This window comes from Falco punctatus (genome assembly GCF_963210335.1).
Source record: "Falco punctatus genome assembly, chromosome: 8".
Taxonomy (NCBI): Eukaryota; Metazoa; Chordata; class Aves; order Falconiformes; family Falconidae; genus Falco; species Falco punctatus.
The window spans coordinates 51,734,824-51,751,584 of NC_137588.1; the positions used below are offsets into that span (position 1 = coordinate 51,734,824).

Sequence of the window (16,761 nt, forward strand, 5' to 3'; positions counted from 1 at the left end):
TCCAGTCCTGATTTCAAACCTACAAGTTTGAAACTTTACCCCATTTTTCAAACATATTTGATCTGACATGTTTGAGGCATTTGTGTGCATCACACTTTTCAGGATTTATAAACTGCATTTAGCATATAAACACCACTAATACCCATTTTTGAAAATATGCTTCCATTAGTATTAAATATGTAAATGCATTTAAAAGTTATTGGGTTGTTTTGTTTGTTTGTTTTTCTGACTGCATTGGATCACTATATTCACTGCTGAGAGACTTATGTTTTGTGACTTACCTTATGTCTCATCTTGGAATAATGTCCTTTTCCTTTTCAAATGAAAGGAAAAAGAAGTCTTGGCAAAATATTAGCAAGAGTATTCTAATTTCATTCACGAAATGTGCAAGAGGAGCAGAACTTTTAAAATTAAGCACATGCCTTGTCCAATCAGCATCCCCCAGCTTAATTGCACACATCCAATTTGTCGTCTTTTAAAAGGTTTATTTTAGCAACTTCTTTTAATAAGCATCTCCTGGGCATTAAAAGCCCAGAGCTACACTGGGCCACCAACTGCTCCTTATTTCCTTTACCTCACTTTGCTTTGTTGTGAATTAGACAAAAACACATTTTCTGTTAATCATAGAATTTACAACTGCATTTTGTTCAATAGCATCCTGTTCCAAATTAGACTCCTATTGTGCAAAAAGGCAAACAGTCTGTTGCATTCACTAAGAGTAAAATAGGAGTCAGAGAAATGGAATATTTGGGGGTTTCCCCTGGAATTGAGGGACATTAACACATTTACTTTTTGGACCAGGTTGGACCTACAGTGCAGCAGCTGCTCTAGGACATCTGTGACGGTCTTACAGATAAACCTCTGTGTAAGCGCAGGGTTTCAGAAATTTGGGTTAAGATATATGCCCATCCATGGAAGCCTACTTCATAATTATTTAGGCTGAAAAATAGTTGCTTTGTGGAGAAGACAAAGAAGGAAAACAGAGAACAGAAACACTGTAAGAATTTAAATATTCTAGAGTTGACTGTGCACAGTTTATCCTCTTCAGTTAAGATAAGGCAAGCTAAAGGGATGATTTGGACAGATAAACAATTCAGTGTTTTCCTTCAAAACAAAAATACAGATCATGACACTTGCCCTCAAACAGCACAGTTGTGTTGAATCCCAGCCAACAGTTAAGCAAGGTATAGCAGCGGCATGTTCAGTTATCCAAGCTTAGTATTGCTACTGTAAGGAGCACACCTCTCAATGCCAGCTTGTGCTGCCGAAAAGGATAACTTACAGGAGTTAAAAAGTGAGTTAGCATGGGGTTCTGTGCCACGCAGCTATTCCCTTTTCAGTCCCAGGGCTAGCTTTCATACTGCTGCACAGCACTGGGCTTTGTTCTGTTGTCATACTACTGTTGAAATTAATGAACGAGTGCTGTAAATAAAGGAGCACAAGTTGGAAGCTCAATGTGAGTCCAAGTGCAGTGAATCAATAAGTGTTGAGAGCAAATCCATCTTAGTGTAATACACGTAATGAAGAAGCTAGAGGAAAGCATACATGTACATCAGTTTGAACACTTTCTGGACTGAGTCTAATATGACCTCAGTTCTGAGTCTAGCCTAGCAATTCTTGCACGGCAGCATGGACCTCTGATGGCAAGGCAGGTAACTTGGGCAAGTGGACTGCAGTATTTGAATGAGTCATATCATTTCAGTCTGGGATTTGCCAGCAGGGAAATGACATGATAATATTCTTCGCAAGAAATTTGCAGAGGAGAATTAGAAACAGGCAAAAAAACCATCTCAAAGCCATTCAAAATATTAGAGCCTGCCTTCTAAAATCCTACAAGCAACCTTTTCCATGGTAAAAGCAGTAGAAGGGACTTTACTGTCTGTCTCGGAGCTAAATGGTTTCATGAGCTGAAGTGGCCTTTGGATAGATTGTTTAATCTCATTAGTCTTGAACCTTCAGTTAATGTTTCTTTTTGTGGATTTAGGATTTTCAGGAGTGAAACAGATATATTCACTTTCTCAGCAGTTGTGAAATTCTTTGAGCCAAGAAGTGTACTCTCGTGTTTGTTTCCTAATTATGAAGCGAAATGCTCACACTATCAAAAGCACAAATTCCTTTATCAGAGAAGATCAAACCACCAGGAAATGTTAATGAGCCTGTGGTTATCAGGCCAGTTTGAGAATAAACATAGCTGAGAAAATTATTTGGAAATCATAATTTTGTAAGTGATCTGAGCAAGCTTTATAAAAGAATAGTGATCATGGAGACAAGAAGAGAAGTTTCTTGGGAGACAAAACTCTCATGAGAATAATGAAAATGTTTATCTTAGGAAAGACTTGTCAGCAACATATACTTTGGGCATTTAAGCAAACAAATAATATGGAAATTTGTTGAGAAAGTGGCATGAACGGGACAACAGCTTGGAAAAAATGAATGGCCAACTGGGAAGTGTGGTGGCAAGATTACACTTTCCAGCTGCTAATTTTATCACCTTGTAGGATGTCATTAGCACTGTGATGAAAGATGATATTTCTGATTCATTTGGGAATACTCTTGCTGAAAATTAGATGTTTTGCAAAAGCTGAAAAATTCTAAGAAATGTTTGTTTTCTTCTTGAAACTGAGGAATTTTGAAATGAAAATAGATATTCTGACTGAAGTTTCTGTAGCAACTAGCAAGTTAAAATATGACAAATTTGGCACGAAGGCTGCAAGACTGCAATGAAGTGTCTGGTATTTGCAGTTAATCTGATACGTGCTAACTGTTCAGCCCATCACAGAGAAATGTGCCCCCCTCCGCCCCCCCCTTTCTTTTTCCTCGGCATCTACATACTAGATAAGAAGAAATAAGCTTTTGTGATATGGATGTCATTACTAAACTAATTGAAGGAACATAGGGAAATTATCTTTAAAAAGTGCCCTTCCATTGTGGAAAAAATTTGGATTCCAAGGTTTGGATTTTTTTCTTTTAATCATTCTGTTTATTTCCGTGGGAAGAAATTAATTTTGTAGGCTATATAAAGCAGAGATACAGGTAAAATAGTTTTATCCTTTACAATTCCGTGTAAATGAGATGCATGACAGACTGCTATTCCTTCATGGTCTTCTTTCTGTCACAGGAAAGTGTTTATTCTGTTTACCCTTTCAGTATATTTCCTCTGCCTTCAAAAATCTTCAGGGAGAAAGTATTCACATATTGCTACCTATGCTGCTCACCCCATCCTGCCACTGATAATATTGAGTGCGGATGAGTCATCTGCTCACAGATTGCCTTGTTGGTACCTTGCAACACAGGGAGCTGGCACAGGACAGAGCGCTCTCAGAACTGAGGGAGCACACCGTGGTAAAGGTGCCTTTGTCCTGCTTGTTCTTGTTCTGTACAAAGCTTGACCACAGTGAAAAATTGTTTTCCAACAGATGTACCAATTTGGGTTATGCACCTGCAAACACATACAGAAACATACATTCTTATTTTTATATATTAAATGCTTAAATATTTGAGCCTGTATGCATTGCAGATTGAACTCAAGTTTGCTTTTATGTCCAGGAAAATCAAAAGTCCAAACAGACAGAAACCATTACATATTGTTCCAAATCTCAGGTTGATTCTTAGACATCATTCAAAGTGCATTCTAGCATAAACACCAGTAAAGGAAGGAAGCTTGCTTTTTGCAGACCTACTGGGCAGCAAATTAAACAAATTATTCATTAAACATGTTTGAAGGATATGAGACAGACTGCTGTTCCATTGTTAGTACTTGTTCCACCTGCTGTGCCAGTGTGTAAATGACATTTCAAAATACAGATGGAACCAGCTGTGTAGTATATAAATCAATACAAGTATTGTGTGGTTTCTTGTTTTTATTAGAGATTTCTATCAGTCATAATAATGATTAAAACTTTCTGGGAAATGTGAAGCATCCATGAATCACTCTATGGAAGCTGATGGTTCTCTCTAGATACTTCATACACATGCCATCTACAAATAACCTAAACCAAACTGAATACGGAGGTGAAACTGCAAAAAAACTGCAGAACAGGCGTGGTAGGAACCACATAGGAGTGAACTCTGTAACTCTTCGTTGTCTCAGTACTTGAAAGACCTTTTCTTTGTTGTTCTGGCATACCAGCTGCCTTTCTGTGTCAGGGGACAAGAGGGCTCTTAGTGGCAGCAACTGTTTCCTATTCTCCGTTGCAGAGGGAAAGGAAGGAAGTGATAGCAATACTGTTAACAGGCCATATTGTCCTGTGCTGTGACATGTTTCAGTCACCTTATTTTAAGCACCATCACCGACAGTAGAGCTGATGGCTGAGTGATGATTCTGAAAGTGAGTAAGAGAAGGAATGCTTTAAGGAATGCTTTACTTTTTGAAACCTTGCTGGTTCTCCGGATGATCTCATCTATGTAGTCAGGTTCCCAATTCTCATGCGCTATTTCAGTAGTGTGTGTTTGAAAGACAGACCTGTTTTAAAAGACGATGTTCTCTCATACCTCAGAGATACTATACAGAAAGAAAAAATGTGATTTACTAGGTTATGTTAACTGTACTTGGTGTTAATCATCCATTATTAATTCAATATAGGTAATCTTTACATTCACAAGCCATTCACAACTAGAGGATTAGGTTTAGCATTTATTTATCAGGAAGAGAATAGTATCCTTTGTCTCAGGACAGACAGTTATATTAGGGGAGAAGCAGGTCCTACTGTGTATTTTTCTATTTTTCTGAATCTTGCATAAACTTCAGCATCGTGACTGTACTGGCAAGTGTCCCAATCCTAATCTAGAAGAAGCAAGTTCTCTGTGACTGTCAGTCAGCACACATTAGTCAGATGATTGTTTGGGAGTTTCCAGCACAGGTGTAAGATACAAGCTGCAGATGAGAAGGAAACCCTCCTCCAGCAACAGCACCTGGGGTAGCAGGCCCTGGCAACTGCAGGTTGACTGCACCTGAATTGGTGTGAAGCTTAGTGAATTCAACTGTGTTAACTAATAGTAATCCCTGTGATTATATAATAGTAACAATGAGAACAATTCTTCCTTTAAGGTTAACAGAAACTGTTTAAGAAGAGAGAGATGGTTTCTAGCCTGGTACTCTTCACATTTCAGGAATCAGTGAACGCATATTCTTAAGCAGCAAGATTTCTGTTTTTTTGAGGTCAGTCCTTATCTATGTTGTCTAGAGAGGATGCTAAGCCCAAATGCACAGTGGAAAAAAGCCCGGTAAATCCATGCTGGCCTTTTATTGGTTGTGGGGTAGTAGATAAATATGTTTCTATTCAGTCATGTATATGCTAGACTATCGAGATTTTACAGGCAGAGTATAGTCACATTTAGTATCACTGTCTTTTATATAAAGATAAAGCTGCCTGGATAAAATTATGCAAGACTGCATAAGATACAGAAGTTAGAGAAGTGATTCAAGGGATTGTAATGTGCTGGTTAATATTCTCTCCTTGAGCACATTTCCTTAGGAGTAGACATTTACAAACCAACTTAAAGGAACAAACCAACATTTCAGATGCGTATTTAATAAGTCTTTACCAACTGTTACCTAGTGAGGCTTCTTTTGTTGTAAAGACTTAGGGTTAAATTTAATTTAATTTTTCACATCATTTTGGGATAAAGGTAACTTTCTTATAAGCCTGCTTCTCAGAAATGGTTATTTCTGTTTGAGTTTTCTTCCAAAAGTATGATTAAAAACCTTCAAGTCATTTTAGACCTGAAGGAATGTGAAATAATGAAATTCTTATTTAATCTTTGGGGTTTTATTGTTTGTTTGCTTTTTACACAAGAGTGAAATACAGCAGAAGCCGGGGGGAGGGGATAAGAGGGGAGAGAGAGAGCAAGCTTGTTTGCCTCTTACTCAGAGTCTCTTAAACCACTACATTGCCTGGATAAATTCCTATACGTCTAGAGAATTCATATTTTTCTCTCAGAACTCCACAGTTCATTTGGTTTTGGGTTGCATGTCAGCTAACAAACAAATGTAGAAGTGTTAATTTATTGCAGTAGCTCTGAATAAGTTGAATACATATTAGATCCAGAATGTCTTAAATACATATTTTATTATACTAAATACATTAATATTTCACTCTAGAGTGCCTGTGGAACACATTGATAACCAGCATTATCCTCTCTATATACCACTCCTCGAGTGTGATTAGAGATTGGATTTATGTCACTTCCCTGTAGATACTCACCTAAGCACTTTGGTGAAATTAATTCATCTATATTTGTCTCTGTTTTATATGTTCTCCCAGAAACAGTTATATAATTGAAATACATAATTTAATACCTGAGTTCCAAAGTTATGTGCTTGTATTTTTGTACATTTAAGAACTTCCTATTAGCTGCATACTCAGTTAAAAAGAAAGCAAGTTCCTTGTGTAAGTTTTTTGGCAGTTACAAGTTAAACAATCTTTAAATGTTTCATACTACAGAGCACAACTTATAAGAAATCTGTTAAATACATGAAATTACAAAATTTAATTGTCCCTTTTAGCATTGCAAATAATTTTCATGCAATTGTAACTGTCAAGTTTTTCTCCTCATTCTTCCCCACCCCCTCCCAGGAAAAAAAAAAAAGTGGGGAGAGGAAAGAAGTAAGGTTTCTCAAATTATATCTTGTAGATTATTTGGTAAACCTTCTAAAGACTTCTTATTTTTCTTTGTTCTACAATATTGGAATTTCTTTTACTTCCCATGTTGGAGATTATTTTGTTTGCTTGTATAAAGCACCCATTCTGACATGAATCTTCCCCCTTGTTGACCGCTTAGATAGAGATAAGCTGGTTAAGTGTTCCTTAATTAGGTTCATTCTCAACAGTTGCTTGAAGTTCTTAGGAAGGATTATATGGTTGCATTATAGAAACCAGTAAAATGTATGGTTAATGCTCTGTGTTAGTAAAAGAATAAGAAAAATGTTTTATTCTCAACTTTCCTGACATATTAAGAACAATACAAATTGTTATCACAGATTTTACCTGTGGACCTAATAGCTTTTTCTCCCTCTCTACCTCTGTATTTACCTAAACTGCATATTAATCATAATAGTATTGAAATGTGCTTCTTAGTTTATATCAATCTTCTATTGAAGTATCATCAAAGTTGCAGTATTGTGAAAGATTAACCTTCCAAACATCTTGAAAAATGTAGCTTGTCTTTGTAAATCTCCTTCTGAGGTATTTCATGCTCAAATATTTTGCTTGCCTGTTTGCAAACATTTCAGATTATCAAATGAATCCACTAAACTATTCATTTCTCATACTGTGAAAATCTATATGCCCTTTCTTATGTTACAGTTAAATCACTATGTCTATGTCCAAGGTGCTGCATTTATTTGTTTTCTAACAAATGTTGTTAGGCCTCTCAGAAACGTTTAGTTACTTTGCTGTATACTTCAGTAATGATTGTCCCTAAATGCCTTACTGTGAACAGGAGCTTGCTATCTGAGTCCATTGACATGTATTTGAAGGCTTCAAATAAAGCTTAATATAATACATTTTTAGTACAAAAATTTATATCTAGTTTTGCGCCTTTGACTAAAACAACAGCATGAATTCTGGGGAAAAGAAACTAAACAGCATGACACAAAAAAATGTAAATTATTTTCAGTCAATAAGTCAATAGAATTCTGAATAAGAAGATAATTTAAAGATGCAGGTTTATTTTTAAAATTTTATGTGGGATTATTTATATAGAAAATTATGTGAATCAGAAAGATTATTAGATTGCTCATGTATTTGCTACAGATTTAACCTAAAATATTTTATGATGCATTTCACAGAAAAGCCATATAATCTATTAATATTGTAATGATTTATTTTGTAACAGTCTCACAGTTCTTAAGAATTTTGGATCACATGCCCCTGTTTTACAACAGCATTCAAAATGGTAATTTATTGCAGACTTTTTTCTATCTTCAAAGATTTATGGTACTGTATATACTATTCTTTACTACATTTTTTACAGTGGATAAAATCATATTTCTGAGATTAACATCTTGGAATCAGGAGTTTGTCACTGGTTATAAAATATAGAAACACTAATTAGAATAAGTGCTTTCTAGATATTTATAGCTTTTACTAGAAAGGGGATCTGGCAGGGGCTGAAATGAAAGACACAGAGAGGGAGAGGGAAAATAGGGAAATTGTTTGCTTCAAAATACTTGCCAGATGTTCTTTGACATGATATATGGTGAAAGAATAAAATATATTCTAGAATAATTTTATTATAATAGGTACAATACACAGAGGCTTCTGAAGTTGCTAACGCTTCTATCTTAATGAAAAACTGTTCCTTGCAGTCTTGAAATAGAAAGACACATAAATAAACTGTGTCAAGAGTTGGATTGAAGTAAATTTTTTTATAGTTCTTCATATGTAGATGATATTCCAGCCTTGTTCATGTTATTTAGTGAACTCTCCTATCTTCTACTGTAATCATCGGGACTTTTGCAAATAAAAAAGCATGGACAGGGATTATGAAATCTCATTTTGAACATTGGTTCTTATCTATAGACTTATGGAGCGAGAGATGTAATACAGTTTTCTTGGTTTTGTTGAACAACATGAAGAGATGGCAGTGAACACTTCTATGCAGAAAAGCTCTAGACCTCAGGTACACAGTGACTGAAAGAGCTGGCTTGCTACTTTACTTTGGACCTTGGAGAAAGACAGTCTAAGTCAGCAGTTCCATTATGTCACGTGCAGTGAGACAAATATATTTGCTATGTCTACTTGCAACAGCAAGAAAGGAAACCATGCATTTATTCAAGGCTGCACAGTGTTCATTTGTATAGGGACTAGTTGCAGCATAAACATGGATGCTGTATTTTCCAATCAAGTGAGGCTATAGTTTAGCAGATTTATTAAAATGCTTGCTGTCAAACCTACACTTTCATGGGATGGTGCCTCTCTGTTCTTGGCACATTCATCTCCTTCCACCTCACCACTGATAATTTTACTTTCCATAGTCTCATTCAAACTTGATAATAGTGAAATAACCCATCAACTTAAAACTATATCCATCTGAAAGTATATATTTGGTTCACCTATAAGGTTTCCATTTCCTCTGTTGTTTTGGCAGCTTTGTTTTTATTAGATGTTGTACATAGTAGGTAATACATTTTTATATATCCGCACAAATATATAATCTGTCAGCTCTACTGCCTTTTCGTATATGTATTAATACATGTGATATATAAAAGACAAAACAGTTTAGGCAGTGGACAAAAAACATTATGTTATAGGACAACTGCAAGAAAAATAACAGTTTAATGGCAGCTATTTTTATCCTCTTTATCCTATTTCCCAGTATAATTATTTCTGGATCAGTGTCCTCCTTTCTGCATGCAAGCTTCTGTGAATATACTAGGGGTTTTTTCCCTTTGCTATAATATATCCTTTTAATTTGTTTTCCCCAATTTTTATAGCTGTCTTTTCTGCATTTCTCACAAAAGCATTCATAGCATTTTAAAAAAAATGCTTAATGCTTATATTATTTTGTGAGCACATTATTTCTATTTAGACATGTCAGTCCTTTCTTTCTAACAGTGTTGGTATTTCTAATTGAATATTAATCATGACTTCTCCGTGCACATATTACAGTTGTAAATAATAAGATACAGATGTTATTCCTCTCAGCTTAATCTGTGTCTTGGGCCATAGTGGCCTTAAGGTCCTAACATAAATTCAATTTTCTGAAGTCTGAGTCCTTGAGACTTATATGGGGAGAAAGATACTGATTCCCTTTGAAATGCCTTGAGATCAATGGATGAAACTAATGACAGGTGGATGAAAGCTGTTGTATGTAATTTCTAAATTTCTGGTGAGATTGTAATACTGTTTTCTATTTAGCATGTATGGGACCTACACTGGGTAAAGAACAGCTTCTGCTCAAAAAATTTTCAACAGAGAAGGCAATTCCGCTACCTGTATGGTGTATTACTGCGCTTATTTTTTTGGGTAATTGTTGCCCAAAGTTTAAGTGAATAGAATTCTCTGTCACCAAACTGTAAACTTCTTCCCCGGTAGCCTTTGCTTTAAAACCAGTGTTTGAACAATGCTACAGCAGTAATTTTAGGTTACCTGACTGTTAATTTTTGCCAGCTTTCATTGTGTCCAGTGAGTTCTGTCCACCTTTATATGCCAGCTAAACGTAGCTTCTTTGCAGACCCATCATTTTAGGTTTTTGAAGCCTCAACTGCTTCTGGTTTAGCTTAACTAAACCCCAAAATCTGAAATTATTAGTGATGTCCTTACTTGCGTGTACTAGTCTAATATAATACTTCTGAGTGTGAACCTACAAGCACATCTGTTTAAGCACAAATAAATGCAAGAACACTGATACATTAGAGAGAACTAGCATTATACGTCTTGCCTCGTGAGAAGACTACAGCTGACAAGAGGATGGGAGTGTCTCATAAAGGCCCAGGTCTTATTAAAAGTTGTTTCCATGTACAACTTTCTATAAAAGTCCACACTTGTGATGAAGGACAAATTATAGTAATAGCCAGATGGAAAAATTCTGTCACTAATGAAATTTCATATTCAAATTTGTGTGTCAAAATAAATACTCCAGAGGAACTCAAGTTTTGTCTTGGCTGCAGAGAACCTCAGGCTTCTCCTTATGAGGAACATCTGTATGCTTCTGAAGCTTTTCTGTCCCAGGTCCTCAGCCATCACACTATCTGCTAAATACAGAAGCTTGATCTAAGCCTTTGGGCTTCTGTTCTTCCAACAGCAGCTCTGGAATGAGTGGCCATTTACCATGTCTTATTGTCTGTGCTCCCATTATCCACACAACAGGAAAGCTCTCTTGGAAGGCAGTGATAAGGCAGAAGTTTTGCAGAGCATGTCCGTGTTTCTAGATTTTGCTGTATATCATAAATTCAAGTGTCAAAATCCATTGCAAAAAAAGCCTTTTGCCTTTTCATAGTCAAGGGTAACAATGATATGCCTTCCTTATCCTTCCTTTCCCACATGAGCCTGTCTTACTGATTTAGATTGTTTAGCTTGCAGAGGTCTGTTGATAACCTTAGTTTCTGCAGTGCATAGTACAACTGGATCTTGTGGTGCTACTACATGACAGCCTTTATTGATGGGGTAACATTTATATACTGAAGCTTTGAAAATTATTAATCAAATATCTCATGGGAATTGCCAGCTTTCCTTGATAATGTATTTTTAAATCCACTAAATCAGTTAAATTCCAGTAAAAAATTCTTTCTGTGGGAGTATTGTTGAATGTGTCAGTTTCAGCAGCCAAAGGCTGCCAAATCATTCCAGTTATCATTGTCTGACAAGTAGCATTTTATCAACAGACGAAAATATTAGTTTTACTAACATATCTTCGCAAGTAAAATATCTTCAAACCTTGGTCCTTTTTGTTCTGATGATTTACTATTATATCCTAAAAAAATTTAAAACCATGAAGTTGCTTTACTTTTTCCTTTTGCTAATATCATGACGTTTATACCTTTTCTTTTGGTATATCTGAGATAAGGAGCAATATACTTTCATAAAATCATAACATTATTTGAATTGGAAGGGACCTCTGGAGGTCATCTGTTCTAGCCCCATGCTCAAAGAGTGGATCCAGCTCCAAAGCCAAATCAATTTGTTGATAGTCAAATCTACCTCAGTTTTGAGTGTTTCCAAGGATGGAGTTTCACAGCATTTGTTGGTTGTCTGTTCCAATTTTTAACCCATCTTCCTGTGATTTTTTTTTTTTTATTCCCATTTATCTAGCTGGAATTTCTGTTCTTGCAGGTTGTATCTGTTCTCTGTTTTCTTTATGTTCTATATTAGCATATTTATACCGTTCACCTGAAAGTAAAGAAACAATCCAAATCTTCTCAATGTACAACACAAAACCTATCTAGAAGTGGGAGGCAAGGTGTGATTTGGGTTCAGTTTTCCTGTATGGCATTAAAAGTTAGTCCTGTGATCAGTGAAGTACTGTTTGTGAAACTTAACCTTCCTCCCCACCTCCTCTGATCTGCCTCATGCGTATTGCTGCTGACAGTCTGCACAAGTTAGTGAAATGCCGGAAAGTGACACTTTGTGAACAGGAAATAATAATAGTCTATGTCACAGAGTGTAATAGAGAATGTCAAACTGTAGATGCAAAAGGGGAAAGGAGGGAATGGGGTGTAAGAACGACAGAGTAGCAATTAGCCTTTTTTAGCTCGAAGTGCTCTATCACGATGCAGTTTCAAAAGTATTCCTATTGAATGTAGTCAGAGTACCTGAGGGAGAGAAAGTATTCTTAGAAACGACATTAATAAAAGAAAACACTGATCTAGCTAGGTTTCGCAATGGTTTTGACAAATACAGATACCTAACAAAACAACGGAGCTTCAACAAAAGTTGAACAGAAGTCGATTGCGATTGCTACACATCTATTTCATTTGTTTTCCTATCTCCATCTACTGGGAGGAGGCTATATTACACAATTGCCTGCAATGACTTGGGGTTACCTACACTTTGAGATTGCTTCAACACTTGGCTAAATTTTCATGTTATGCATCATATTAAGTGACTGTGATAACAGATTAAGGTAGTATGCATGAGAATCAGATATTTTTTCTTGAAAATATGGTTAATAATCCTGTTCTCAGCTTCCTCTGCCCTATGATTCATTGGCGCAAGGTTTTGGAGAGTAGCAATAGAAATGAAATATATTGATTATGAGTATTACGGCATCATCGGGTTTTATTAATTTTTGGTCCATAGCACTAAATTAATTGTATTAGTAGTAACGTGCACGTCTTTAAAGCTTTTACAAAAACAGCTAATTCATTGCAATAGCAGTCTATACAGTTTAACTGTTTGGTGGTGTCTATACCAGCAAATCTTGTGGAATTCCACTGGTAAATTCTCAAAATGTAGAGGCATTAGTGTTTAAAATTGTCTTAATAAAGTGTGTATTATCTTCCATACTCTTATCAAAGTTACTTCTTTTATGGCCATTATATATTTTCCCAGATGTGGAAATTTTGGTCATGTTCTCTCATTTCTTTATCCACAATGTGCTGAATTTCTTTTTTGTAAGTAAAGAAGAAAGTGGGGTTTGACATCTTTAGCTCATTGGACCAATAGATATTTACATGACTGTTCTGCAACATTATTGCTATTCACATGTTCTGGAGGTGCTAGAAATTCCTCGCAGGGCAACTGCTGGTCTTGAAGTTTACTTTTTTGATGCTAAGCTAGTAGCCCAATTTGTCTCAGTGCAGAGTACTATTCAAGAAGAATATCTTTATGCTCAGCCTTTACTCTGTGCCATGTTTTACTGAAATATTTTTATCTGAGCAAAAACTATGTATACAAGTATTTGTTCAACCACATGTGAATCCAGTTATCTGACTCAACTCTTGCTTGAACTTCCAGCTTGTTCTTACTTTCATCCAGACATGGTTAAGTGAGTAACTTTTGCTCATTAGGAGGCCTGGTCTTGATTTGTTTAATTGGAACAGAGTCTGAAAATGTTACTACTTCAAGAAGATGATCAAGCTGCTACTTATGTGGGGTTTTTTCTATCTGAACTATAAGCGAACTTCAGTTTTGATGTGCATTCATGATATGCAAATTAGTTAATTTTGATCCAAACAGTAATAATGATACAATGATATGAAAAAAAAAATATTGGTCTCTAACTATTTTGTGTAAATTTTGTGGTTTATTTTTATTTTAACAGTCAAGCAAGATGGATGTTACATAAACAGCTGAGATGCAGCAGATTGTCTTAATGTATATGTTTCTTTACATACTCGGCAATAAAACCCTGGTTTCAACACCACAGAATTCCATGTGTATCATAACTGAGCTTTGAATTCTATTGTATTTCAAGAACTCATAACAAATATTGCAACTTACTTCAGCTGGCCCTAGCCAGATATAAATAAACGGCTACATGTGGAAGTTTTGCAGAGCCTAATTCATGCATGTTATATTGAAAGTCCTACTTAAAAATTTTGATAGCTTGAATTTCTGACTGGGTCAGTCAACAACAGCATCTATGTACATAACTGAGTTGTATACATTGAGGAAAGTAATTTTATTTTTATCAAATACCTGTCTTTATGCAGGAGTTTCAAAAGAGAATCGTAATAAATATCTGTTGTATATTCCCCATTTCTTCTAGGAGCTATTCAGTATATACTACAGGTGTGGGCAATTTTCTCCCGCTGCAAAACTTGCCCCATCAAAACCTGAATATGCATTTACATAATTCCTAAAATATTGTAGTGTCATTCAGTGCAAAGTCCCAATTCTGTGATTACCTTGCTAGAAACATTTATATAATCTAATAAAAATGTTTTTAGTAAGCTTTTCTGATCTTTTTACTTTTAAATCTTATTACCATCTCTAATTTTTCCAGTAACAAATGGGTCTTTATAATTTTTCCAGGATCATAGCACAAATAAATCATCCAATTTAATGAAACATTAAACATAGAGCTTAATTGTGGTTCAGTAAAATCATTAGCTGATCTACACTAGAGAGATGATTTGATAATGATTTAACTTGGAATCTGTAGAGTTCTTTTAGGAGCTACCTTGTCTTTTTCAGTACAACTCTACGAAATTAACTGGGGGGCTGGGGGATGCTGTTTGTTTTGCTTGTTTTCTCCTAATCTTTCCAGTTATACAGATGATGATTAGGGCCTAAAATACATAAATCTCTTAAATAATACCAATGATGACTGAGGAAGAAAATCAGATATTTTTGAATAGACCTGATAGTGCATAAAACTATGATTAAAACTAAAAAAAGGTTGCAGGTAGGTCTTTAACAGTTGTTGTCTACAGTTATGCCTGTGTATTATGTGCACTTCAGTTCCTTTAAAGACAGTTATTTCTTTCAGCAGGCTGATACATTTATGTTCAATACAGGTGAACATACTTGTATGTATTAAAGGTAACTGTTTTTTCTCGGCTTCAGTATCTCAGGATTAGGGTCTTTTGTGCTTCTTACAAGTGATAAATTTGTCACCTTTGTCAGAATATACAGTTTAGGTACCAAATTTTTCTTGAGGGAAATGAGATGTTTAACGCCTAAAACTGTGTTAATGGGACAAAAGGAGAATTGAAAATTCAGATTAACTTTTTCTTATTTAAAGAACACCTACATTATGTGAGAACACTTAGAAATCAGGAGCCCTTGCAACATAAGGAAATACTCCTAAAAAAATTTGGGTTTTCCTCATTCCTAAAACAGTAACTATTCCACCCATGAGAGAACTTGTTAGGGTAAGAAAGCAAGCAATAGATGTTAGCGTTGCTTTTATTTTGGAACACAATAATATAATCACCAAAATTATCAAAGTTGATTTCTACTTTGAAATGTCCAAACTGGCAGCTAAAATGATCTGGTTTTCTTAGAGAACATCCAGTCACTTTTAGAAAGGTGTTGCAGCTTAACTCAGTACCCTCAGAAACTCATAATGTGAAGATGTTGAAGCAAACTGCTTCAAGAGGGTGGTGTGCACAAGTTCAGTACTCCTGAATTTTTCTAATAATGTGTGAAAAATCTGTCTGCAGCTTTTCTGTGGTTATGAGAACACTTACAAAATATTATGAAATATTTATCAAGTAATGAACCCTTTAATATGACTTATTCGAGAGAAAGCAGGAAGATGGGAAAAGATTTTAAGAAAAGTTTGAGGTTTTACATTTTGCATTTCAGAAAGGGTAACTGGCAAACCAAAAATCAAATAAGAGGCTATAATTCTGCTTAATAAATAAGGAATTATGTAGGATATGTGATCTGATTCTCACCTTTCTTTCAGAGTTAATGCAGAAGGTGATAAGATAAATTCTTATTGTCTGCTGTTGTACAGAGAATTTAATCCCAAATTCTTAAGGGGAGGGAAAGGAGAAAGGGGGAGGAAGAGAAGAAGAAATCCAGAGAGGTAGTGGAAGATTTTCTTTAATCTATTTTTTTAAAAATGCCATTTATTTTCAGACTAACAATTTAGCCTCCAAATGAAAGAGGGTTTTCCATACTGTATCTCAAAGAAATTAATTACTGGCAAAATATTGTTTAGAGTTATAGAGAAGTTCCCCCTTTTCTTAATGTTTTCATCTGAAACAGAGAGTAGTAGAGGAACTCATCTGCAAACTTATTAGCCCAGTAATACAATAATTTTCCAGGGAATAAGGTTGTTAGAAAGTTCAGTAGTTTATGGCCTGATTTGAAGCCTGTTGAAATGTTTCTCTTTTGAGAATATGGATCAACCCTTGATATATCATATGAAAGTCAATTCCCAAAATTCCCATTTCCTTTCACTGCAAACAAGCTTAAAGCCTTCTGCTTTGTTCCGAAACAAAACAAAATGAAACAGCTTCGCTGAGCTTAAGCCTCTGAGTTACAGCCTGGTGAATTGGGAATTTAAGTAAATATTGTACATAATTTTATTTATCAATGTGATAAATTTCCAGGGGTTTATAATTCATAGATTTGCCCTCCAAATTGCATTCATAATGCTACTACATTAAAGGAACTAAAACTGATTAGAATATTTTATATGTAAGGTATGCTATCCTGAACAAAGGACTCTTTCACTCTTAGATCTAGGACACTATTGTGTCTTCAAGTATCCTGAAGGCTAATAGCAATATTTTGAGTATTTTCAGGTTTCAAAAAAAATAATTTACTTAATACATGTTTCTAAATGTTTAAGGGGGTTTGGATGTGGAAATTAAAATTAAATAACACACATCTCTTAGATGACAGTTAAATGTTTATTAAC

The 16,761-nt window shown here is 35.3% G+C and overlaps 1 protein-coding gene across 1 annotated transcript in view; it reads left to right on the top strand.

The window, feature by feature from the left end:
- Positions 1 to 16,761, top strand: part of GABRB2 (gamma-aminobutyric acid type A receptor subunit beta2) — a 229,586-nt gene continuing 212,825 nt past the window's right edge. Inside the window, exon 1 of the mRNA XM_080399297.1 lies at positions 1 to 16,761. This exon is cut by the window's right edge and continues 28,912 nt beyond it. The gene's annotated coding sequence lies outside the window, so the exon portion shown is untranslated.